The sequence below is a fragment of the Anolis sagrei genome, chromosome 3, assembly GCF_037176765.1.
Source record: "Anolis sagrei isolate rAnoSag1 chromosome 3, rAnoSag1.mat, whole genome shotgun sequence".
NCBI lineage: Eukaryota > Metazoa > Chordata > Lepidosauria > Squamata > Dactyloidae > Anolis > Anolis sagrei.
This window is the reverse complement of record NC_090023.1, coordinates 13,099,204-13,126,765: the sequence shown is the minus strand read 5'-3', so window position 1 is coordinate 13,126,765 and position 27,562 is coordinate 13,099,204. Positions and strand designations below refer to the sequence as shown.

At 41.5% G+C, this 27,562-nt stretch overlaps 1 protein-coding gene across 1 annotated transcript in view; it reads left to right on the top strand.

The window, feature by feature from the left end:
* The first annotated feature begins 4,708 nt into the window (after positions 1-4,708).
* The window catches only part of RAB30 (RAB30, member RAS oncogene family), a 79,083-nt gene continuing 56,229 nt past the window's right edge, over positions 4,709-27,562 (top strand). The window contains exon 1 of the mRNA XM_060771197.2: positions 4,709-5,086. The gene's annotated coding sequence lies outside the window, so the exon portion shown is untranslated. The remainder of the gene's footprint in view (positions 5,087-27,562) is intronic.

Here is a 27,562-nt window from a genome sequence, read left to right as displayed (position 1 = left end):
GAGGGGATTAAGTGTCTGGGTGTTCTCCCAGAAAGTTCTGGGAGAACATCTGGACACCCAACCCAGAAAGCACACGCCTTCTGGGGTGTGTGTAGACCAAGATCTAGGAACATTTGCGTTTTTTAAAAGCGATGTTCTCGGATCAAAGGGCTGTCCGGAAATGCTCTAAATTTCACAGGTATGATTGCTCTAAGAAAAAAAGCTTCCACCTTCCCTTCATGCAATGGCAATTCTCGGAAGCCATTCATCAATATGTCTTAATATTCACACACTTAATAATCTTTCACACAAATTATTGTTAAATAAACGTCACAATAGAAAGCTTTTCATCAATGTGGGTGCTGCTGCAAATGATCTTCCTGCAAACTGTTTCTGTAATTGATGCTGTGTCTGTTGTATCCATGGCCCTCCTCTGCGAGGATGACAGATTGTATGCCTTACCTTTCGTAGTCTTTAATTCCCACAACGTTTATTCTTCTCTTCTCTTTAATGTGCACCTTTAATTATTGCATGGTTTCAATATTTGTTTGCATGTGGCCTTTACACCCAAGTTTTAAAATGATGCACCTAGAAAACCTAAATTCATAAATATATAGCTGCATCGCTAACTGAAATGAGACCTCTGAATTCTAGTGTTAGTAAAAGGTAAAGGCTTCCCCCGACATTAAGCCCAGTCATGTCCAACTCTGGGCGGTGGTGCTAATCTCAATTTCTAAGACAAAGAGCCGGCATTGTCTGTAGAAACCTCCAAGGTCATGTGGCCAGCATAACTGCATGGAGAGCAGTTACTTTCCTGCCAAAACACTTGATCTACCCACACTGGCATGTTTTCAAACTTCTATGTTGGCAGACCTAACTGTGCGAGCTCACCCCACTCCCCGGATTCGAACCACAACCTGTTGGTCAACAAGTTCAGCAGCTCAGTGGTTTAACCCGCTGTGCCACCGAGGGCTCCTTGTCCTAGTGTTAGGGATAACTTAACCACAATGGGTACAAATGATTGCCTTGCAGTAATTATAAATTAGAAATACTGAATCTTATTTGAAGATTTCTGCACAGTTGAACTCAAGGAGAAATTTAAAGTATGCTTTGAATGATGCGAAACATAGATAACAGGAAATTGTGCAAAAAGAAAAGAAAACATGCCTCATGACACTAAAATCATTCGCTTTTGAAAAGGTGATGAAGCTTCTCAGCATTTTGAGACAGGTCTCCTTTTTTGTGAGTTTTTCCTTTTGTTTTTACAACGGGTGAACTCCTCAGACTGGAAAGTTTTAAAAACAAAAAAAGTTGAATTACTTATTACTTACATAATTCAAAGCTGTAAATAACACTGCAAATGTACTAGACTGTGGAGAGGAGAAAGTGTCAAGAGGAGAAACAGAGAGAACATTTTAATCTCCTGCAATACCCTATTGCACTGGTTCTAAACCTGTGGGTCTTCAGATGTTTTGGCCTTCAACTCCCAGAAATCCTAAAAGCTGGTAAACTGGCTGGGATTTCTGCGAGTTGTAGGCCAAAGCACCTGGGGACCCATAGAATGAATACTATCTATTCCAGTGGATAGTTGAGAACTTATAGTGTCATGTTGAATTCATGAGGAGTTCCTTCCCCTGATGCTTCACTGAGAAAAGGGACCCCAAGGGGCAACCAGTCCAACCCCTTTCTGCAAGGCAGGAAGACACAATCCAAGCCCTTGCTTAAAGACTTCCAGAGAAAAAAACTCTTATCACTCTCTGAGGCAGCGTATTTCTCTGTTGAAAAGCTCTTGCTGTAGGGAGGTTCTTCCTAATGTTTAGCTGGAATCTCTTTATTTTAACTACTTACCTGCGTGGAGTTCCTACTAAAGCTAAAGAAACAACGGAACATAATAAAAAGACACAGAAGTTGTCAGCAGTCTTGACTACGCAACTATACATCAATGCTAACATTAACAGAATTTCAAAAAATTACCTTCTGAAAAAAACAAGTTCTATTATTACATTTATAGCTTGCTTTTCTTTCTTGGTTGAGACACAAAGTGGCTCACAACATTTTAAAATATGGTTTAAAATCTGCAAGGTACAAAAATAGAATTAAGGCTACAATGAGTTAAAATAACTTAAACCACCCACAAGATATTAAAATAATTTAAACACTATATAGCAGGCATGGGCAAACTTGGGCCCTCCAGGTGTTTTGGACTTCAACTCACACAATTCCTAACAGCCGGTAGGCTACAGGGAGTCTAGGACTGTCTTGGAGTACAATTTTAAAAAGTAACCTTTACAGACTCTTAATGATAACAGAAGCTGGAGCTGCCATTTGAGGCCATACATGCACCTGACAGAGTCCTAGTTTTCCCTGTAAAGAACTGCATTGCTATTGAGCAGTAAAAGTAAAATGTGATCCTATGCAGAGGTAAAACCCATTAGGTTCAATTGGGACTCTTTTCCCAGTATAGATAGACAGTAAAAAGGAATTTTATAAACCTTACACTTTGGCTGCATACACACTGTAAAATGAATGCAATATGACACCATTTTATCTGCCATGGCTTTGTATTATGGAATCTTGAGATCTGTAGTTTGGCGATGCATTGGTACACTTTGGCAGAGAAGTATAAAGGCACTGAATCCACAGCATTGAATAAAATCCCACATTTTCTTCTTTGAACTGGAATGTGTAGCAGTGTGGACTCGGGGCACTTCCGCAGCCATATAATCCAGAATATCAAGGTGGAAAACCCCACAATATCTGCTTTGAACTGGGTTATCTGAGTCCACAATGCCATATATTCCAGTTCAAAGGAGATAACATGGGATTTTATTCAGCTGTGTGGAAGGGGCCTGAAATAACCCTGTTTTAAGATGATATTGTGGGATTTTTTGTCTTGATAATCTGGGTTATATGGCTGTGTGGAAGGGCCCTGAGCCATGGCAATTCAAGTGGTGTCAAAATGCATTAATTCTGTAGTGTAGATGCACCTTGGGTTGAGGGATCTGGACAGAAACCATTCTTAAGGAACATGGATCCCATACTGGGAGAAAGGAGGAATATCAATTAAACATACAAACAAATCAAAGAGTAAGCACACTGAGAGAAACTGGAGTTAAAAATACATGAGAGATACATTCCAAGGGCCCTTTCACACAGCCACAGAATGTCAATATCTGCTTTGAATTGGGATATCTGAGTTCACACTTCATATATTCCATTTCAAAGGAGAAAATGGGATTTTATTCAGTTGTGTGGAAGGGGCCCAAGACTTCCTGAGGATACACAAAATTGTGAATAATAGAGGGTGTGAGTGGGATAAAACAATAAAAATGATAATAGAGAACCCCATGGAAATGAGGTATATGCATTGGAATATTTAGAGAGAACATATTTTGTTAGACATGCATACCTAATAAAAATACCGTTAAATTAGCAAACTATTATTATAAAGGTTAATATTAGGTTGCCTGGTAACATTATAAGATTAGTTTCCAAAGAGCCGGACCCGGGACTCGAACCCGCCACCTTCCAGACTCATCGCAAGCGGGATGGAGCACGACGCATGCGCATTCCCGCAAACGGGAGGGGGGAGAAACTTTTGTTAATCTCCGTAGCTCCATGTGTTTTTTTCCTGGGATCCTTTCATGTGATTTAGCTCCTTGCCCAACTCCTTATCTAATGTTGCAGTTTCTGGTCAAATAAATAAATAAAAAATAGAGGTGTATTGTGACCAAATTTGGTGGTTTTTGAGTTATGTTAATCCCACAAACAAACATTACATTTTTATTGATATAGATTATTATTATTTTGTTTTGCTATTACTATTATTATTATTGCACCTCTTGAACTTGCTTAGTATGGAGTGTTAACTGCCTTGAGTCCACACGAGGAGAAAGTGAGAGTATAAATAATAATAATACCTTTCTAAGAACCCTGCAAGGTAGGACACCACTCAATGGGCATTTGCCACCCAATCTCTTAACTCCAAAATCCTCCAACAACCCACCTCCTCCATGCATACCTAATAAAAATACAGTTAAATTAGCAAACTATTATTATAAAGGTTAATATCAGGTTGCCTGGATTAATTATAAGATTAGTTTCCAAAGAACCGGACCCGGGACTCGAACCCGCCACCTTCCGGACTCCGAGCCCTGCTGTTCTAACCCTCCACTCATCGCAAGCGGGATGGAGCACGACGCATGCGCATTCCCGCAAACGGGAGGGGGAGGAACTCCAGCCATTACCAAACGCAATCGAGGACTTTTGACCCTCGCTTCCCCCCGCCTTTCTTCTCCAAACCGTTATACGCCATTCTCTTCTTTCGTTCTCTCTGAGGCGGCGTTCTTTCCTTTCCTTTCCTTTCCCTCCCTCTCCGCCCTCACCTTCCATTTCCGAACGCTTAAACCGCTTCTCTTTCAGGCCTTCTTCCGTTCTCCGTCCGCTGCGGAACTAACCGCCTCGGAATCGCCGACGCCAATATGGCCGCTCGGAAAGAACGACGCCCGGCTAGGCCCCGCCCTTTAGCGCCGCTCCTCCTTCTGCGGCTGCGCGGCGCGGTGCTTGATGGGAATCGTAGTTTCGCGTCTCCACGGATCCTATTGCACCCTGGAGGCGAAATTCTACTTTAGAACTACACTTCCCAGAAAACTTCGAGGCGGCTCTACTGAAAGCCAATGAGAAGGCTTGGTTTGGGTTTTCTGCTTTTTTTTCTTCCTCCTCGAAGTTGGAGATGGATGATGTCATCGCCAAGCTGGAGAAAGGCGGGTTTTTTTTCCCCCCTCTGCAAATTCATTGTGCCAGGACCAGATCCCTTTGCAACCTCCTCCTCCCCCTGCTGTTCCTCCTTCGTTGCAACAAGAAGAAGCAAAAAAGAAAAAGGGGGCGGGAGTGGGAGGGGAAAAGAGGGAGAAGAGGAGGAAAATATATCTATATCTATATCCACAGTTTGCATCCTCAAGGGAGCTATAAGCATTGCAAGCTGCTGCTGCTGCTTCAGGACCCCATGTCTCAGTGACTTTGATTTCCAACCCAGCCTCTTGGGGTTTATATTCCAGGGAAGACACAAAATTAAAAGAAAGGGCAGGGAGCAGCCATCCCAAACCAGGTGAGTGATGTTTTCCTCCTTCTTTGGATAGATTTCCCCTTTTTCCCTATAGATTTTGTTGTTCCCAAACGTCCCACTATGTTTGTCTATGGGTGGCGTTGCTGAGGACGCTTTGTCTTTAGGTTTGGAGGAAGGATGCGTTGCTCACATTGCCCCAAACTCAGAAGGTAATCTTATGACTTTAAAAAATCTATTCATGGTATATACATACATCATGCATCTATCTATCTATCTATCTATCTATATGTATAGTGTCCCTTCCCCTGGAAGAAGGATGCGTTGCTCACATTGCCTCAAACTCATAAGGTAATCTTATGACTTTAAAAAATCTATTCATGTTATATACATACATACATACATACATATGCATGATGTGTGTGTGTATATATATATATATATATATATATAGTGTCCCTTCCCCTGGAGGAAGGATGCCTTGCTCACATTGCCCCAAGCTCATAAGGTAATCTTATGACTTTTAAAATTCTATTCATGTTATATACATACATACATACACACACATATATATGCATAATGTATATATATATATATATAGTGTCCCTTCCCCTGGAGTTTGGGGCGATGCTTACATTGCCCCAAACTCATAAGGTAATCTTATGACTTTTAAAATTCTATTCATGGTATATACATACATCATCTATCTATCTATCTATATAGTGTCCCTTCCCCTTGAGGAAGAATGCGATGCTTACATTGCCCCAAACTCATGGTATATCCATACATCATGCATCTATCTATCTATATGTATAGTGTCCCTTCCCCTGGAAGAAGGATGCAATGCTTACATTGCCCCAAACTCATGGTATATACATACATCATGCATCTATCTATCTATCAATCTATCTATCTGTATAGTGTCCCTTCCCCTGGAAGAAGGATGCGATGCTTACATTGCCCCAAACTCATAAGGTAATCTTATGACTTTTAAAATTCTATTCATGGTATATCCATACATCATGCATCTATCTATCTATCTATCTATCTATCTGTATAGTGTCCCTTCTCCTGGAAGAAGGACACGATTGCCCCAAACTCATAAGGTAATCTTATGACTTTAAAAATTCTATTCATGCAATATACTTTTATTTATTATTCTATTTTATTGTGTATGTGTGTGTATATAATGTGTAGTCCCTTCCCCAAGTTAATTGTTTGCAAGCCTGATATTTTCCCTCTTTTCCTTGCATTCTTTTGGGTTGAGGGAGGCTCCATGTGCCTGCTGAATGCTTATCAGACAGTGCCTTTCGGTCTCTCCCTCCTCTTCCAGATGTTGAGTATCTTTAGGGTGGGTGAAGCAACTCCAGGAATTGCAATATTGCTTTAGAAGAGGCAGGGTTTCTGTTTTTTTCTTCAGCGGGGAATGACTCTTTGGAATGGAGAGCGAAGAAGGATGGGATTTATTAATGACTTAGACCAGACATGGGCAAACTTCAGCCCTCCAGATGTTTTGGACTTCGACTCCCACAATTCCTAACAGCCAATACTATATACCAGGCATGGGCAAATTTCGGCCCTCAAGGTGTTTTGGACTTTGACTCCCACAATTCCTAACAGCCGATACTATATACCAGGCATGGGCAAACCTCGGCCCTCCAGGTGTTTTGTACTTCAACTCCCACAATTCCTAACAGCCAATACTATATACCAGGCATGGGCAAATTTCGGCCCTCCAGGTGTTTTGGATTTTGACTCCCACAATTCCTAACAGCTGATACTATATACCAGGCATGGGCAAACCTCGGCCCTCTAGGTGTTTTGGAGAACTCCCACAATTCCTAACAGCCAATATTATATACCAGGCATGGGCAAACCTCGGCCCTCCAGGAGTTTTGAACTTCAGTGCCCACAATTCCTAACAGCCAATAGTATATGCCAGGCATGAGCAAACTTTGGCCCTCCAGGTATTTTGGATTTTAACTCCCACAATTGGCTGTTAGGAATTGTGGGAGTTGGGAGTCCAAAACACCTGGAGGGCTGAAGTTTGCCCATGCCAGACTAAGATGAAGGGTTAGAAGGCATGATCATCAAGTTTGTAGATGACACCAAATTGAAAGGGATAGCCAATACCCCAGAAGACAGGAGCAGAATTCAAAATGATCTTGACAGATTAGAGAGATGGTTGGCCAAAACTAACAAAATGAAGTTCACCAGGGACAAATGCCAGATTCTCGACTTAGGCAGAAAAAAGAAAATGCAAAGATACAGAATGGGGAACGATGCCTGGCTCAACAGTAGTACGTGTGAGAAAGATCTTGGAGTCCTCGTGGACAACAAGTTAAACATGAACCAACAATGTCATGAGGTGGCTAAAAAAGCCAATGGGATTTTGGCTTGCCTAAACAGGAGTCCAGATCCAGGGAAGTCATGCTACCCCTCTATTCTACCCTGGTCAGACCACACCTGGAATCACATTGTGTCCAATACTGGGCATCACAATTGAAATGAGAAGTTGACTCTAAGCTGGTATGTGTCCAGAGGAGGGCAACAAAAATGATCAAACGTTTGGAGAACAAGCCCTATGAGGAGTGGCTTAGAGAGCTGTGCATGTTAAGCCTACAGAATAGAAGGCTGTAAGGAGACATGATGAGGGCCATATATCAGGATGTGAGGGGAAGTCATAGGGAGGACTGTTTTCTGTTGCCCTGAAGACTGGGATGCAAAACAATGGCCTCAAACTACAGGAAAGGAGATCCCACCTGAACATGAGGAAGAACTTCCTAACTGTGAGAGCTGTTCAGCAGTGGAACTCTCTGCCCCGGAGTGTGGTGGAGGCTCTTTCTGTGGAGGCTTTTGAACAGAGACTGCATGGCCATCTGTCCAGGGTGCTTAGAATACGATTTTCCTGCTTCTTGGCAGGGGGTTGGACTAGATGGTCCACAATGTCTCTTCCAACTCTTTGATTCTATGATTGGAGGTACTTGGATTAGTTTGTCATCATCAATATGCCCTTTCTCCTCCTGCATCCCCTTTGAGACCTAAAGACTTTTCCTTCTTAAGAAGCCACCCTCCCCAAGGCTCCAGGTGTCTTGGACTATTAGTCCAGAACACCTGGAAGGCCAAAGTTTGCCCATGCCTGGTATAGATGCATCCATTAAGTCCCCCATCCCAACATTTTCTGTTAAAATGGCTTTTCTTCACTATTGTGTGGTCATCCCAGTGGTACAATGGGTCAAAAACTTGTGCCGGCAGGACTACTGAACGAAAGGTCAGCGGTTCGAATCCAGGAATGGAGTGAGCGCCCGTCTGTCAGCTCCAGCTTCCTATGCAGAGATTAGCCTCCCACAAGGATGGTAAAACATCAGAACATCCGGGCGTCCCCTGGGCAATGTCCTTGCAGACAGCCAATTATCTCACACCAGAAGAGACTTGCAGTTTTTCAAGTCGCTCCTGATATGAAAAAAAATCCAGTGGTCAACTTGGATGGTATTTTTAAATATAAAGGAAAAGTCACCCAACCAGTGCAGTTGATTGACTCTGAAGTGAGATCCACTGAGTTCACTGCACATACCTCTGCCTTAAAGATGCTGTGATTTCCCAGTCCTGTTACACTTACTCACAAGCAGGCCCGTAGCCAGGATTTCGATTCGGGGGGGGGGTTGTTTCGGGGGGGCTGAGTCCGAGTGAAAGAGGGTCTACCCTAGCAAACCTTTTGTATCATTATCCCAATACCAATACTAATGGGATATATTGAGTAGGGTGATCAGATCATGATATGAATAAACATAACAGTTTAAATATTGCACCAGTAAGGCCTTTTCGCGAACCACCATGAGAATTTCGGGGGGGGGGGGGGGGGCTGAAGCCCCCCAAGCCCTCCCCCTGGCTACATGCCTGCTCACAAGAAAAAAGGCTAAATAAAATGATACTTGCTTAAGATTGACATGAAAGATACATTTCCTCAGCTATCCCCAACGAAAGACATTTACTTGAGAGTAAGTCTCAATGTACTCAGTAAGCCTAGTTTCTTGAGGAAATTTGCTGTAGTTTGAGTATCCTTTATGCAAAATGCTTGGAGTTGAAGTGCTTTGGAACTTGGATTTCTTTACACACACGCGTGTAATTAGATACTTTGGATATGGGATTCAAGTCTAAACACAATATTGGTATATGTTTCATAGGCACTTTATGCACATAGCCTGAAAGTAATTTTATTCAATATGCTTAATGATTTTGTGCATGAAACAAAGTTTGTTACATTGAACATCAACAACCAAAGATGTCATTTCAGATTTTGGAATTCCAGATAAGGAGTGTTCCATCTATATTCCTCTGATATGTAGTAGAATGAGATGAAGATTTTTCGCGCTGGATGCAATATTCCTTTCCCCTATTCCTCCTCCTTCCTGTTCTTGGAATTTGAATTTCCATTTGCTTTTAGTGGCATAAGAACTTTGGCCGCACGCTAATGTCAAATTCCTAATGATTATATGTGACTCATACATTGCCACAAGAGTGACTCTGCTGGTACAGTTTTATTCTGTTAACGAAAATCCATCCAAATGCAATTGCCCGGAATAGGTTGCTGTTCGGAAAGGCTGCCAAGATGGTCAGAGAGACCGAGGGCCCTGGGAATAGCAGGAGTGCTGCCTGATTGGTGAAGGGAAAGCAAACATTGACACAGCAAAGAACTGGGCTGCCTATTCTTTCCCCCTGGCCTCGTAAAACAGGCTGAAAGATTGCTGTTGTCCGTCTTTGCCGTCTCTTGAGGAATTTGACTTGAATTTTCCCAAAGTGGCAGCTGCAGCCTGATCCTCTCTGTGCTGGCTTGGAATTAAGTTTCTCAGCGTTTGGTGGGGATTCCTCCCAAGGAGATCTGCAGGAGGGTTGCCACAGCAGTTTCTGGATGAGTTTTGGATGCTTGAATGCCTTGCAGAATAATTGGCAGCTCTTTGAACAGCTGGAGGATTGCATAACCTCTACTTCCAATAAGCCTGCATGTTAAGTGAAGGACAAGATAGTGCTCCCCCCCCCACCTCCCAATCCCTCACTTGTGAGTTTTACAGGGCTTTGAGAATCTAAATTGTGGAAGTTTTGGGGTAGTCAAACTCTTTTTTCCTTTTTATCTTGGGGAATTAAAAAAATACAATCATTTCTTCAAATCAAAGACACCATCTACTGTAAGATGCATACTAATTTTAGTACCGCCAACAGGAAAAAAACACCCATATACCTGCAATTATTCTAAGACACATCCTATTTTTAGAGATGTTTATACCTGGAAAAATGCATCTTAAAATTCAAGAAATACCGTTTTAGAAACACAAATGGGAAATATTCCTAAATGTCTACTGCAATGCGCTCTACATGGGTTTGCCTTTAAAGACTGTTCGGAAGCTCCAACTGGTCTGATGGGCAGCAACCAGATTGCTCACCGGAGCGGTGTACAGGGAGCATACAACTCCCTTGTCACACCAGCTCCACTGGCTTCCAATCTGCTATTGAGCACAATTCAGAGTGTTGGCTTTAGCCTATAAAGCCCTAGACGGTTCTGGCCCAGCTTACTTGTCTGAATGTATCTCCCTCGAGTTGCCTCCAGGCTGAGAGGGGCAGTATAGAAATATGGTAAATAAATAAATAAATCATCTTGGAGGTTAAGATGCTCTCAGTCCTGGCTCCTTCACAGGCGTGACTGGTGGAGACAAGAGACAGGGCCTTCTCAGTGGTGGCCCCTCACCTGTGGAACTTCCTTCCTACTAAAATTAGATCAGCGCCCTCCCTTTCGGTCTTCAGAAAGAAAGTAAAGACATGGATGTGGGACCAATCCTTTGGGCAATAAGCAATGCAAGAAACGTACAGGATTATGTGCAATTGACACTTGGAAAGGCCTCGGACTTCAGATTCTGGATTATGTTATTTTAATGTTTATATTAATATTTTAATTCCATGTTTAAATGTTTAGATGTTGTTTCTCTATTTAATATGGTTTAATACCTTACATGTTACAGTTGGGTTTATACTAGGCTTTTAATATGTTGTAAGGCATTAAATTTTTGCCATGAATATGTTGGAAACCGCTTTGAGTCCCCCGAGGGAGAAAAGCTGTATATAAATGAAGTAAATAAATAAACGAAGGTGGGCTCCCAATTTTTGCTTCTCTAGGATTTGTGTGTATAATGGAGAAAGAATAGGGAAGTATGATTTTGCCTTGCTAGATGAATATCAGATGCTATAGGCTATATTTCAAAGAAAGGAACTAGTAAAACCATCTCAGAGTGTTCCTTGCCTTAAGAAAACTGTGAAATTCCATGGAGTTGGCATAATGGGCATCTTGGAGGAACATAACACACATATGACAATGTGACAATAATATCTTTATGTGTCTGTATTTATTTGACAGCTAGAGCAGGGGTCCATCCTACAAAATCCTGTGATTTCAAGGTTCATACCTTTAGAATTCTCTGTTAGAGAGCTTTAGTGCTGTTCTTCAGGAATGCTGTACTTCAGAGTATAAGATATCACCAGACTATCAATCCCAGGATTCCTAGGATGGGACCATGGTAATTAGAGTAGCGTAAAATTGCTATAATTGTTTAAAATGAATATACTCAAACCATACTTTCTTTTAGTGCTTATCATTTCCATGTGAGCCCTACCACTGGCAGAAACATGTTGTGCCAGCTGCTAGATCAGGAAGCTGTGAAATGATCTTTGTGAGCATTTTTGGTCTTAAAAGGGGGTTTCCCCACAGCTAGGGTGCGGGATGATGGCTAGGGGACTGAAGAGTTGTAGTCTGCCTAGGAAATAAGCTATGTTCTGTTCCTCAATCAGTAGTTCTCTCTGAAGGGCTTGCCTGGCAAGGTCGGTCACCCGTGATGTTCTGACCAGTACTTTGCATAATATTGTTTATGAAGTGTAATTCAAATATGTTATTAAAAATTGACAACTTCCCAGATCATGCTGTCTGATGATGAAGTAAAAGCCCAATGCCACTAATCAGCTGTGGGGGTCATGCTGAGGCCTTGGGAGTTTCTCATTAATGCCACATTCTGATCATGGACCTATAGACCCTTATCATAAATATACTGACCTGAATATATGACCTCTTGATTCCTAGAGTATAAGTTTTGCTGTAGTGATGCAAAGCGTGTTTTGCATGTGTGAAGACTCCAGTTCAACTGCGGCCACCTCCAGACAGGACTAGAAAATCCTCTTGCCTAAAATCCCAGAAAGTTAAGGTCAGCCAGGAGGATAGGGAAGCTCCATACTACACAAATTCCCCATGTGACTGATGGGTCTGTTTAGCATTGAGTAGGCATATAGAGCTATTTTCTTTACTTAACAATTTGAGATAAGAGTGCTGTTACTTTGCTCCTAACTTGCAAGGAAGCTCCCAGTACGGAAAAGGAAGAGACTGGGCCTCTTTCTCCAGGCAAAAGTCACTGCTTTCATTCTGAGCATTGAAAAAGGACTTCCTTCTTTTTGATGTATAGAGCAAGAAATTTGAACATGGATAGAGACACAGTAGACTGGAGTAGACAATTTCCAGAGGCCTAGGATGTTTGTATTCTTTCTTCTGGATATTGGAGGAATGGGGTTCTGCTGACATCTTAAATATTTTTAGGGAGGTTGTGAGGCAGTTGGGAAACCACTCTGGGGATCTCATGTTACTACATGTTGCCTGTGGGTTGTTCTTTCACCACTGCTGTATAGGAAGTGAATTGAAATGATCTGGAGAACAAGCCCTATGAGGAGCGGCTTAAGGAGCTGGGCATGTTTAGCCTGAAGAAGAGAAGGATGAGAGGAGATATGATAGCCATGTATAAATATGTGAGAGGAAGTCACAGGGAGGAGGGAGCAAGCTTGTTTACTGCTTCCATGGAAATTAGGACAAGGAACAATGGCTTCAAACTACAAGAAAGGAGATTCCATCTGAACATGAGGAAGAACTTCCTGACTGTGAGAGTCGTTCAGCAGTGGAACTCTCTGCCCCAGAGTGTGGTGGAGGCTCCTTCATTGGAAGCTTTTAAATAGAGGCTTGATGGCCATCTGTCAGGGATGATTTGAATGCAATATTCCTGCTTCTTGTCAGGGGGTTGGACTGGATGGCCCATGAGGTCTCTTCCAACTCTTTGATTCTATGATTCTATGATTCTAGTCTTGAAGCAGGCATGAGCAAATGGTAAGCTGGCTGGGATTTCTGGGAGTTGAAGAACAAAATACCTGGAGGGTCGAAGTTTGCCCATGCCTGTTTTAGAGGCTGACTTCAAAAGGAAACTTTGTAATTTACCCTGTAAGTTCTTCTGGGCAGGAACATGGCTTTGAATGCGATTTTCCTGCTTCTTGGCAGGAGGTTGGACTGCATCGCCCATGAGGTCTCTTCCAACTCTACGATTCTGGTTCATATAGAGTTTTTTTTTTTCATATTATAGGTAAGTGCTAAATATAGTTTCAGTGGAATCAGGGATTAGCCCCACAGAAATCTGTCCTGGACTGCATCTCAAGTTGATAGCAAGCTGACTGGGGGTGTATCTACACTGTAGAATTAATGCTGTTTGACACAAGTTGACTCATAGAATCATAGAATCAAAGAGTTGGAAGAGACCTCATGGGCCATCCAGTCCAACCCCCTGCCAAGAAGCAGGAATATTGCATTCAAATCATCCCTGACAAATGGCCATCCAGCCTCTGTTTAAAAGCTTTCAAAGGAGAAGCCTCCACCACACTCCGGGGCAGAGAGTTCCACTGCTGAACAGCTCTCACAGTCAGGAAGTTCTTCCTCATGTTCAGATGGAATCTCCTCTCTTGTAGTTTGAAGCCATTGTTCTGCATCCTAGTCTCCAAGGAAGCAGAAAACAAGCTTGCTTCCTCCTCCCTGTGGCTTCCTCTCACATATTTATACATGGCTATCATATCTCCTCTCAGCCTGCTCTTCTTCAGGCTAAACATGCCCAGTTCCCTAAGCCGCTCCTCATAGGGCTTGTTCTCCAGACCCTTGATCATTTTAGTCACCCTCCTCTGGACACATTCCAGCTTGTCAATATCTCTCTTGAATTGTGGTGCCCAGAATTGGACACAATATTCCAGATGTGGTCTAACCAAAGCGGAATAGAGGGGTAGCATTACTTCCTTAGATCTAGACACTATGCTCCTATTGATGCAGGCCAAAATCCCATTGGCTTTTTTTGCCGCCACATCACATTGTTGGCTCATGTTTAACTTGTTGTCCACGAGGACTCCAAGATCTTTTTCACACGTACTGCTCTCGACTCAATGGTATAGTTTCAAGGAAGTTGTAGTTTTACAAGATCTTTAGCCTTTTCTGACCACGAGTCCTGGTGCCTCACCAGACCTCAAATTCCAGGATTGAGCCATAGCAATTTTATACTGGAGATCTGTCCTTGGTCTTACTGGTACTTGCTGAAGACAGGGAAGGATGTGGACCCAGCCCTATTACTACTGTATTTCCTTGATTCTAGGACACACTTTTCCTCATATAAACTTCTCTAAAATGGGGTACATTTTAGTCAAGAGGTGGTTTTGCCAGCCCCTTCCTCATTGATCTCTGCAATTGACACAGTGCACCAAAATACGGTCTGGATAACTCAAGAGACCTGGATTGAGTTCAGTATATCTTATTTTTGAATAAATGTGCATAGAGCAATAGCTGCATACATGATGAAATCTCTGTTCTGCCTTGAAGTGCATTGCAGACTATGCTGCTTTGTGTTAGTTTCTGGGCAGAGTCCTTTCCTGCAAAGGAATGGCTCATATTGCATCCATGTGGCAGGCTCAAGATCCATTCCAGCTGTCCCCTCGTGCTGCTGCTGTTGCAGCATAGATCTGTTCATGTGCTTCCCTTGTGTAACTGACACTGTTTTGTCCTCTGGCAAACTTTCCTTAGTATTGCATTGCTGGTGGGGTGTGTGTGTGGCATGAGTTCAAGATGAACAATGTACCCCCCTGTTCCTTGAAATCGGCGCATTTGTAAACATCGACACAATGGCCACAAAGCCGATGTTGCAGTACATACTGTTTGAAACAATTTTTATCTTTTGAGTACAATACCGGAGGGATAAACATTCTTCAGCTTGCTCTCCTTGCATTTATATTTGATCTGATCGCCTTTCCTTCCTCCCAGATTGTTGTTAAAGCAGAATAACAATCAAACGACAGCTCAGGACTCTTCTGTTTTCTATTGATGTCTGCATTTCTTTTGTGTTTAGAATAACATCCACCCCCATCCATGACTCTGGATATGGTAGGATGCCAAAATGTAGTTTCCTGTGTTCAGGGTAAAACAAACCCTGAGCTTTTTCTTAGCTCTGAAGTCCTGGAAAACTGCCTGAAAAGTATATGCTGGTATTCCATTGGCAGATTGGTGATATGTGAGCTATGAGAGAACTATACAGAGACTTTAGGGAAAAAGGGAATGATGTGCTGGTGTCTCACATCCAGATATAAGGCTCAAGTCACCTATGTCTCCATGGCCAAAAATGTTGTTTTTAAAAGTATTGCACTGCTTGTTCCAAATCCTTGAGAGAAATAAAAATGTTCTAGCATCATAAGTGTTATCTGGTTGGATCTTTATTAAAATACATGCATTAGAGCAGTGGTTCCCAACCATTTTTTGACTAGGTACCACTTGACCAGGGACCCGTTTGACCAGGGACCATTCTCCAACATTAGTACCAAAAGGGTTACGAATCAGTTTTTTGTCACCTTTAGATTCAGTTTGGGGTGCTAATTCCGAAAATTGTATTAGATAGGCCACATCAGCTCTAGTTTCTGATACAAAACATATGCCATGGTCAGTGACCGGGAAGAAGTGGCAGGTGGCATGAAAGGAGCGGAAATAAAATAAAGAGGATTCAACTGGGGGTTGAATCGTTGCTAGGAAATCCATTATGTGATTTAGGACATAGTTCACTCTCTCAGGTATAAGAGGAAGGCAATGACAACTATTTTTGGGATTAAATGTTGCCAAGAAAACATTATGATCAGGTTGCCATAAACTGGAATTGACATGAAGGCAACTATCTAGAATTCTTGACTTCTTGATCATTCTGTGGTGTTGTGTGAACACACGTCCCAATTTTCACATGTGAAATGTGGATTGGTATACAGTCAACCTTCCATGTTTGCTAGGTTATGTGCCAAGGACCCCAAGAAACAAAGATGAAACCACAAATAAAAAAAATTGTGTGTGTGTGTCATATAGATATACATGTGGGTCCTCTCAGGTGTGTGTTTACTGCTTGAGAAATCTCTAGGTTTGTCATCATGAATTTATGATCAACCTCCCATCCTCTAAAGAACTCCATATGTTTCTCCGTCTGCCTGTCAGGTTTTCCATCTGTCTGTTGACCACCGAATCACACTGGAAGATCTAAAAGTCTTGTCTCTAGGTTCTCCAACATGACTCTGTGGTCTATCTCTGGCCAAAGCTAAATATAGAGTTGTGTTGGATGATTTAGATATTCACAGAGAGAACATGTTAATCAAATCCATGAATAATCAAATCCACAAAAGTTAAACCCACCAAGCACCATCTGTATATTCGTTTTCAAAACTAAAACAAGATCTAGCATGATCTGTACAAAGCATTTGGATAGGGCCAATCACAATTTCGCCAACTATCTCAGAGTTGTTGCAAGAAAAACATCCAAGGCTAAATTATGTACATAGCTCATCCCTGAACCAGCCCTCTGCATTTGCTTGGCTTAAAGACGCAAAACACAATGAAAGCAAAAAAAATGCAAATAAAGAAATTGGTTTTCTTTTCCACCTGAGTGAAGATCTCTCTAGGAATTTCTATATCTTCCATCATGACTGTGTGGTCAACTTCGCTAACTAACAACTGGTTTTTAACAATTGTTTTAATGTTGATATGTTTTAAATTCTTGTTTTAAAGTACATGTTGTTTTACTGTATGCATGTTTTTATGGCATTGAATTGCTGCCTACCCATGAGACAGCTCTGAGTCCCATTCAGGTTGAGAAGGGCAGTATACAAATGTAGTAAAGAAATAAATGACTTCTGCTGGAAGCTGACCACAGAGGCAGCTGCTATACTACCGGAATGCAGCAGATCCTATCAGATTGTGGGAACTAAGCTGAGTTAGGTCTAGTTAGTACTTGGATGGGAGATCACTCAGAAATTTCAGGTTCTGCATGGCAGTACTACTTAAAATGATGGTCCTTGGATGAGTGCCAGTTGCTAAGCTATTGGCTATCAGTTCCTGCAGGGTTTTTAGGAATGAAGTAAACAGTTTTAGGCAATGGGTATGAATAAGGTTTCAACTTCTGGCATATTGGGAAAAAGTCTAGTTCCTTACATTACCCTGAGAAATACTCCTGTAGACTATATTTCAGAGAAAGGCAATGTTAAACCATAACTGAATATTTCTTGCCTGACAAAACCCTTGCCTGACAATAATCAACATTGGATACACATCCAGGGGAATCCAAATGTGTAAATAGATTTGTATTGCCTTTCTCCCAACGTGAGACCCAAGCATGCATGCTAGCTGAATTTTCCAGATGCCTGTTGAGTAAGTTGGAATCCTTTTCATGCAGAGCTGGAGCCTTGTGACTTCCCACAACTGACAGTCCCATCAGTTATTTACACTGTAAGCAAATTGAAGCAACCCTTTTGGGGCGAAAGATGCAAATTAGCAGCACTTCTGGGGATTTGGCAGTTGCTTGCCTTAATGAATAAGGAGTTGTCTCTGTTTGACTTTAACATAACTCCTTCAGTGGTAAAATGATCGCTTTGCAGTAACCATAGGTTGTTGATGAGACTATGTAATGTTAGTTGCAGCCGTGGTTTCAGACTGTCTGTATATTTAAGTGGCATAGAGGAAAAGTTGATGCGATGGCTGACTTCATATGTAACTTTTGATGCTTGGGCTGTAGGCTACAGTGCCAGGAACCAGTGTGGATGCCCGTACGATTGAAGGCTGGTATCGCTTAGGACTGGATTGCCTGAGCTTCAAGGCATCACAGAGAACATTGGCTGACGAAAGCCTGAACTGTGCCTCTCTGGAGGGAATAATAGCTAGCTGTAAGATGATGATGAGTCAGAAGGGCATGGCCTAAAATAGGCTATTGACCAAGCAAAACCCAGCCATGACCTGGATGGATTTGTGTCTAGGTCAGGAACAGCCAAGGCCTGTCTGGAGGTAAAACTGTGATGAATGAGATAGCTCTGTCATTTGTTGTTTGTTCTGCAATCTTGGGGAGTTTGATAGACACATTTTTTTGTAAAGTTGGGGGCAACAACCCATTTTTACTTGTGCATCAAATCCAAAACACTAAACTACAGGTGAAATTACAGTTTACTTTGCCTAATAATAATAATAAAATGATTACTGTAGGCCCACATAACACCTTGTGTTAGGATCCATATGGAGCTACTGTGACAAATTTGCAAGTTCAAATTTACTTTGATCTTAATATCATAATCTACAGGTAGAGTTGGGATAAAGATGTATACAGCATCACTTTGTCTATTATAATAATATATGACTCATTTCAGCTCATGTTGTTGAAAGACATAGACAGCTGGTTGTACAGATTCAGTTTAGAAGGTTTTGTCTTAAAAGTCTCTTCCAATTTATGGTGAACCTATCTGGAAAAGATTAATTGAGAGGTGGCTTGTCTTCCTTTTGAGGCTGAGAGTATGTGACTTGCCCAAGGTCACCCACTAGGTTTCCATGTCTGGCTGGGGATTGAACGCAGGTTTCCAAAGGTTCTAGTTCAACGTTCAAAGCACCACAAACGCAGACTCAGTTTGCAAGTTTTGTTTAAACAGCTCTAGCCACTGTTGAACAGGGACAGCCTGCCAGAAGTGATTCATGGTCAGTTAACCTCTAGGTTGGATCACAGTAATCCGTTATAGTGGGGCTGACTTTAACTGTGGCCTAGAGGCTTCAGTTGAGTAACAAACCCAATCAGAATACTTAATACCTACTGTGAAAAAAATTGCACTCACTGTCTGGATTCTTCAAAGTCCAATTTGTTTGTGTTCAGTACCTTTAAAAGACCTAAGTGAAATACATCTGAAAGAATTGCCTCTTTCCCAAACTGACTAGCCTTAAAATTCACTGTAGATGTTCATTTCGCAATACTCTCTTTAGCAGAAAGGTTATTTACAAAAGAGGTTATTTACAAAAGAAAGAGCTTGTGATACCTGGACACTAGAATTCTCTCCCCAAAAAGACTCAACTAGGAGTGCCACCAATGAGAATTTGTCTTTTCAGCTCCGCATGCATACATTTCAATGTGCCTAATCAGTCTTATCAAGAAACCATCCTTTATTCTTTTTGCTTTTATTTTGCATTATTAATTATTATTTTGGATATAATAATAACAAAAAAACTTTATTTATATTCTGCCATATCTCCCCAAATGTACTCGGGGCAAATATAGGATCATAGAATCCTAGAGTTGGAAGAAGAGACCTCACGGACCATCCAGTTCAACCCCCTGCCAAGAAGCAGGAAAATCACATTCAAAGCATTATATTGACATACAGGCATGTCAGTTACCAAAACGTGAGGAAAAGAATTCCCTTTCCACAAAGTCTTTTTTGTATGTACCTCTTTTCCTGCTCATCTTCTATCTAAGTTATGAGATGGGCAAAATGTGGTCCTGGATGACAAGCAGACCACCAGAGTTGTTTTTATGGCCTTACGGTTTCTGAAAAGTTGTTTTTGTAGGGGTTTTTTGTTCCAAGAATGCCATAAAATAACCCTACAGGGAGCTGAGGGAGTGTCTACCATGTTCTCCATTTTTTTTTCTCAATAACATCTTTGCCCCTAAATGACTTTTAAGAAATGTGGGAAGTTCTCCACAAAAGTCCCTCACTCCCTGTCCAGTTTATACCCAGAAGAAATAGAAAGCGAAGCCCTGCTACTAAAAAGCCTCACCTTGGCCTAAAATGGCATGGCTAAGGCCCAAAATATCTCCCATATCTCTTCCTATTCCTTTCAAAATTCAGGGGCAAATGATTTCTGTATTTTTTACAGAAGTGGGTGCAGCTTGAGGAGCGTAGTCCTCCAGAGTCTCCTGGGGTCTACTGTAATCCCCTAATTGGAAGGGGTTTTTTTTTTTTAAACAGTATCAGCATTGACAGGATGGTGAAAGGAGTCTGCAAAACCATCGACTTTTGTTGGGTTGCAGCACCTTGTCTGCATTAAAAATTAATTAAAACTTGATCTGGGAAAGAGGAGGATTACATTGTAGCCAATCCATTGTAGCTATATGTGTTTGCTTACTACAGATAGCAGCTGATGATAGAATACAGAATTATTATTATTAATACCTTACCAAAAGCATGTAAGCAGCAAAATGGAGAGAAAAGGGGAAAGCAAATACGACTGTCTCACCCAGTATATTAGAAAAGCCTAGTTGTGTAACTGAGAAGAAAGATGGAAGGTGATTTGGGGGGGGGGGGGGATCTCTTAATGTATTTTGGAAAGAGCGTTCATTCAATACTTACACGACTTCACTGTATCATTTCACATGTGCATTTATTTGTTTTCAATAAAAGATTTTCTTAAATATATTGAAGTGCTCTTCTTTTTGTGGTGCAGTAGACCGCCAATAAATACAAAGTGCTATAGGTTCTATTTCAGAGGAAGTATTTGGCAAACCAGCCTCTGAGTATTCCTTGCCAAAAAAGAACTTATGAAATTGTTGGGGCTGCTGAAGGTCTGTTGAGATTTAAGCTAGGACCACAGATAGAGAGGTCCATGCCTGGTGAGGATCTGCTAAACTAGATCAGCCAGGATAAAGAACAGCACTCTGGGCTGGAAACACAGCTGCAATTTGGCCAAAAGGGGTGTAAGTACAAACAGGACATTTCAAAAGGCACAAGCACAAAGTCATAGAAAAATACATGACATTTTATACATGGGAGGGGTGCGAACTTGGACAAAGTGGTGATATGGATATGCAGGTGAATCTTTGATTAACTGAAGTGTCCTGGTCCATGGGAAACAAAGGATGCAAGACCCAAATGACAAAGGTGGTAATTCCAGACAATCAGGGGCTTGGCTGTCAATTCAGAAACTTAACAAATTTATGTTTGTTGAGTCCCCTCGTCTGCAGGAGCGGCATACTCTCAGCTTCAAGTTGAATGAACAAATATCCTGAGCTCATCTTGGTGACAAAGGGGATCATCTCTCTGCATACACACATAAAGGTTTTGATATTTATCCGACTTTGTAAATGGATTTGGATCATATGATCTGGCCATGGTCTCCTATCCCAAGGGATTATGCAAACTGAGAGCACAGAAAGGTAGATTCTGATACATGCATTTGATACAGTTTATATACTTTTAAGAATTTACACAGTACATAAAAGATAAAAGTTCCACAAAAATAATGTTGATACATTTATTAAATGGCTAAATTTGATCGAGTTTTTCGGGTGCCACTGCTGCTATGTCCATCCTGGACCCTTTAGCTGCTTTGGCATTGTGCAACTTTGGAGCCTTGGCAAATGTTTTAAAAAATAAATTAAAAAATCATATAACTTGCTTTAAATCTCTTCATTGGGGAAGAGTTGCTGTGGTTCGATAACAAGTTGCAAAGCACCCTGATCCACATACACACATTGAAAACCTATCTCCATTCTGTTGATGTTATTTGTGCCTGTGGTACCAATTTTCCTGTTAAAGTAATAATGTCCATGAATGAATCTATTTAGTTAACTGAGCCATACCTTTGTGAATAGCTCCTCTGATATTTTGTGTTACCTTTAGTAAATAAATATGTTGCCCAAACCATCCAGTTTGCTTTCATTTACCCATTTATATTGATTTTCACAAAGGACTCCCATGCTCTCTTTTGGTTTGAATTTACCTGGGAGGAAAATACGGAATAATATGGCTGATGGGGGCATTGGCTCATCAAATCTGCACTCAAAGTAACTCATGAAGCAAGGAGTTAATATGTGTCGCTGTTAGCAGTCAGGGTCCATTTTGAAACAATTGTGGCTTATGTTCTGCCTTTGAAGGCAGTGCCTTGCAGCAGATGAGCCTGACTATAACAACCACATGCATCACAGTTGGAATGGATTTTGTCTCTGTGGTGCAAACTGTACACGTTGCCAACTTCTACTTGTTACAATGAAGACAGACTTCAAAAGATTTTGGTTTGGAATATTTATGTGTGTTTTGATTTTGTTTGAATCATGATTCTGTGGTTAAGCCCTGCCGATTGCAGTCAGACTTAAATGTGTTGAACTCTGTGCTGCATTTTGCTTTGTGCCTTCATAAATCAGTCATATAGCCAGAGACAAAAAACATAAACAAGAGACTTGTGGAAAGCTTTATTTTTTGCAGTAGCTTAGGAATGGGTGACATCCATTTCTATCCATGAATATTCTGTGATTTTATTTTAAAGTTTAGTTAGTGGTATAGTGTATACCCTCCCACTCTCTGTATGAGAGAATGAGTGAGTGAGTGAATGGTAATTAGCTAAACCTTTTGTTTTCTGTAGATCTAATTGAAAATATTGAGCAGAGGTTAATCTATGAGGATTCGTGAAATAGCATGAGCTTTACTGCTATGTTCTCTAGGCCTATTGATCCTTGTAGCTCTAGCTCCAGCCTGTGCTGATACAGATCCAATGCAAGTCTGTGCAGGACAGTTTCTATCCCCTGAGGTCATTCAGAAAGTCCCAAACATACAGAAAGCATGTAGTAAAATTTAGTATGCAGAGGAAGTTTTAAGCATATAATTGCAACTCTCTAGAGTTGCTAAGCATCCCATGTAACCTCTGCAATTGGAAAAAAACCACCCGAAGCATCTCTGACAGATGGCCCTTCAACATTTATTCAAAGACCTCCAGTGAATGAAAGTCTACCACCTTTCCAATTCTACTGGAATTTTTTAAAATGTTTTTTGAAATCTCCTTTCTCACAAATTTAATCAATTGGTTTGGGTCATATGCTCTGGCAAAACATAAAAACAAGCTTGTTGGATCATCCATGTGACTACTCTTAACATATTTTAAAATATACTCAACTCTCCGAACCATTTCTCTTGGGGGCTTGCTTTCCACATCTTGTAATATCTTGGCATTCCTCTGGACACATTCCAGTTTGGAAATACCCGTTTGTGGTGCCTAGATAGCAGATAGCTTCCACTTTTGTCAGGGAAATGTAGCTTCATTTGTACTAGTTCCTTTTCTTTACTTTCTCTAAAATCACAGGACACATATTTTCAATGTTCATAGCTTCCTTACCTCACAATCAACTAGCTCTTTAAAATACATAAGGCACATACTCAGCTCTGAATTTATGTAACTCTGTTGTTGCCATTTACTTCAAAAGTGGTGTGGTATCTGTAGTTGCTTGTAAAGTGATATTTCTAAGTTCTGGCTGTGAGCCATTGCTCGGGGCAGAGGCAAAGACTGGCAATATGAATCTCCCTGTTAAGAGGTCCACTTTTAATTCACTCAGATGAGAAGCAAAGTGCTGTGCTTTTGTGAATTGAATGCCTCCATGAAGTCTAATCTCACTGGGAAAACAGCAAGAGGAATATTGTGTATGGAAGTTAAATATCCCTCCAAGAATTCTTTCCTGAATGATGCAAACTATTCTGTCCCACTTCAGTTGGCTAGATATAATGATTGCTTTGGGTTTCCTTTCATTTCCAAGACCTTATTTTCATAGCCAAGATGTGCTGCATGTGTGAATCACAAAGCCAAAGACCAACCCACCATTTATCCATTGTGCACTGCTCAACTGAGTAAGTTCTGGCATTTGAAAACTACCAGAAGTAGCATCACCACACACAACCCCTGTGGCCCACACTTCTGCAGCTGAGACACTGTGAATACCATATACCTGTATCTCCTTCATTATGTTTTCTGCCTGTTCATCTATCATCTGGAAGTCTGTTAGCAGATGACAAAAGCAAGGAAAAGAGTCACCTTGCTTGCCCTGAGCCATGTCCCCGAGTTGGATATCATCTATCCTGTTGTTCCCCCAAAAGGAAATATAATTTGTCTAAAAGGAATGACAACATACAAGGTAGGGCATAAAGATCTCCCATATTTTGAGGGGGCATTGTGTGGGCTGTAGTGGGGTTAGAGAGTTGGGGTAGGTCTAATTTGGTAGGTTAGGCTCTGCCGTTTTGAGTACTCATCATGAGTTGGATTGGTGATAACGATGCAGAGAGTGTTCTGTACATGCTTTGACGCCATTCTGCCTGAAATGACCCAGAGAGTAATGGAGAAATTCCAGGAATGTCTTCAACTGTCTTCAGCAGTATATTGCCAACAACAGAAAAATCATTTCTCCAGAATGATTTTATGTTCTTTACATTTTTGATGGCTTTGTTCATTTTTATACCCCTACAAAATGTGGGGGATTTTATGCCCCACCCTACATATGGTGTTAGAAAATGTTCTTGTTTGTGCAGTCTGAGGGAGGCAGCAAAAACAGAGCACTTATGTTCCTGATAGGCTACCTTACATGGAGATGTTTAGTTTGTTGGATTCTGAATTCTCTTGGCCTTGACTTTTCTCAAGTTTTAGCACAGGGTGGGAAAAATGCAATTAACTGCACACAAAAAAGGGTTTGATGTCTGTGGCTCTTTGGAAATGTGTAGGAAAACTGAGTTAGACCAAAAAAAAAAAAAAAACACCAATTTCCCTTTGTGTCCTTCCAGAGTCCTACAAAAAGTGAAGCCAGAAACAGAATCCCAGATACTTCTGTTCTCACTGTTTTATAAAACCTTTTCCTCCTTTCCAGAGCTGGTGCTGGCCATGGTGAGGCCTGCCTACCTGCACTTTTGACAGTGCTCAAGATTCAAGCCAGTTCCTTTTGTGTTTTTTCTGTAGTGTTCCTCCTGCTGCTGTTTTTTGAAATCTCCCAAACTTTTATCCTTTCTTGTAGCCAACATCAGTTATCTTGACCATACGCTTCAGAGCAAATCTGTTGACTAAGGCTGTGCTGTTCATCCATAGTTACTTTCATTGTCCTTGTTAAACAGAACACAGGATGGGTTTGCCCTTCTTTTAAAAAGAGGTTCATTGTTGTGAATTGCCTGAATACTCTTATGGAACTTTTTAGTGGCAGAAAAATCAGGAGGTTGATATGGCTGACCTAAGTCACACTTTTGTTCTGATGCAGTGAAGCTGCTACAGCCTTCCTTTCAGGAGGTTGCCTTGTCATGTGGAAGGTTTTATTTCGGCGGGGTTACCTTTGTGATGCTTTGGCTATCTATACATTAATGACTGTCTTTAGGACCAGCATGTGATTAGTTACCTGCCAGAAAATAGCAGACATTCTCCAGGGAGCAGTCCTGCACCTATCAGACCAATCCAGTTCCCATGAGTCAACCTTCTGATAAATGACTATAATTAAGAAACTTCCCACTCCTTATAGAGCCATTTGCCTTGAATAATTAACAACCCCCTAGAAAGGCAGCTTCAAAATACAGATTCTTTGTTTGTTGCTGTTACTTGCCATCAGATTTTTTTTGGATTTGTATGATATCCCTTTCTAATTTTCTGGAAGAGGTCTCTTGTCCTTCCTATTCTGTTGTCTTCTTCCACTTCCATGCATTGCTTATTTAAAAATAGTTCCTTATCTCTTCTGGCTAACCTCTGGAATTGCGCATTTAACTGGGCATATCTCCCCTTTTCACTGTTTCCTTTTGCTTTCCTCCTTTCTTGGGCTACTTCCAGTGTCTCAGCAGACAACCATTTTGCCTTCTTCGTTTTCTTTTTCTTTGGAACGTACTTTGTTGCCGCCTCCTGAACAATGTCGCGGACTTCTGTCCATAGTTCTTCTGGGACTCTGTTTACTAAATCTAGTCCTTCAAATCTGTTCTTCACTTCCACTGTATATTCGCTAGGAATGTTAGTGAGATCATATCTAACTGGTCTGTGTATTTTCCCTGATCTCTTTAGTTTTATTCTAAATTGGGCAATAAGAAGTTCGTGATCTGAGCTACAGTCAGCCCCAGGTCTTGTTTTCACCGACTGGATGGATGTCCGCCACCTTTGGCTGCAAAGGATGTAGTCAATCTGATTTCGGTGTTGACCATCTGGTGAGGTCCATGTATAAAGCCGTCTTTTAGGTTGTTGGAAGAGAGTATTCGTTATACACAGCGAGTTTTCCTGGCAAAATTCTATCAGCCTGCGTCAACAAGAATGATTGACAACTGGAAAATAGAGGGAGAAACCGTGGAGGCTGTGACAGACTTTGTATTTCTAGGTGCAAAGATTACTGCAGATGCAGACTGTGGCCAGGAAATCAGGAGACGCTTACTTCTTGGGAGGAGAGCAATGTCCAGTCTCGATAAAATAGTGAAGAGTAGAGACATCAGACTGGCAACAAAGATCCGCCTAGTCAAAGCCATGGTATTCCCTGTAGTCACCTACGGATGTGAGAGCTGGACCTTAGGGAAGGCTGAGCGAAGGAAGATCGATGCTTTTGAGCTGTGGTGTTGGAGGAAAGTTCTGAGAGTGCCTTGGACTGCGAGAAGATCCAACCAGTCCATCCTCCAGGAAATAAAGCCCGACTGCTCACTGGAGGGAAAGATACTAGAGACAAAGCTGAAGTACTTTGGCCACATCATGAGGAGACAGGAAAGCCTAGAGAAGACAATTATGCTGGGGAAAGTGGAAGGCAAAAGGAAGAGGGGCCGACCAAGGGCAAGATGGATGGATGGCATCCTTGAAGTGACTGGACTGACCTTGAGGGAGCTGGGGGTGGTAACGGACGACAGGGAGCTCTGGCGTAGGCTGGTCCATGAGGTCACGAAGAGTCGGAGACGACTGAACGAATGAACAACAACATGATATCCCTTTAAATAAAAGATCTGCAAGATCCTCAGTCTTCAGCTATTCTGCTGAGGTCTTAGAAACTCATGGCCTTGGCTTCCTTGATTGAATACTTGTAAGCAGTTTGCCTCTTTGATTGTTGTCTCCTATTAATCCGTTGCCATTTCTAGAGAGTCATGTTGTCTCTTGTTATGTCCAAATTACAACAAACTCAGTTTAGTCATCTAGTCTTCTAGCGAGAGCTCAGGCTTGGTTTGCTCAACATCTCCATTAGCTGAACTCAAATCAACAAGTGATGTGAAGCATTTAAGATACAGATGTAAAAGAAAAAAGGAGGGGTTGGGAGAGGAGTCTAGCAACATATTTAAAGCATTGTTGGTTTATAGTAGCATGCACTTTTGTTGATATCAATATACTTCTTCAGATAGACAATGATGATTACTGATATTAATGTGCTAAATGGGATGATGGTGATCATAGCATGGAGAAAATCCGTACAGTTCAGTTGTCATGGACCAATCATTATCTGATCAGGTTTAGACTTGTTGGGACTCAAAACTTCCGCAGGGATAGGCAACCAATTAGGATGGTCTGCCCTAGAAGGCTGAAAAATCTGAAAGGTTTCTCTCACCTTAGTAGGCAATTATGTCGAAGCTCTGGCTGAATTCTAGAATGGGGAAATGGCCAGGGTGGTGGACAAAATTGCT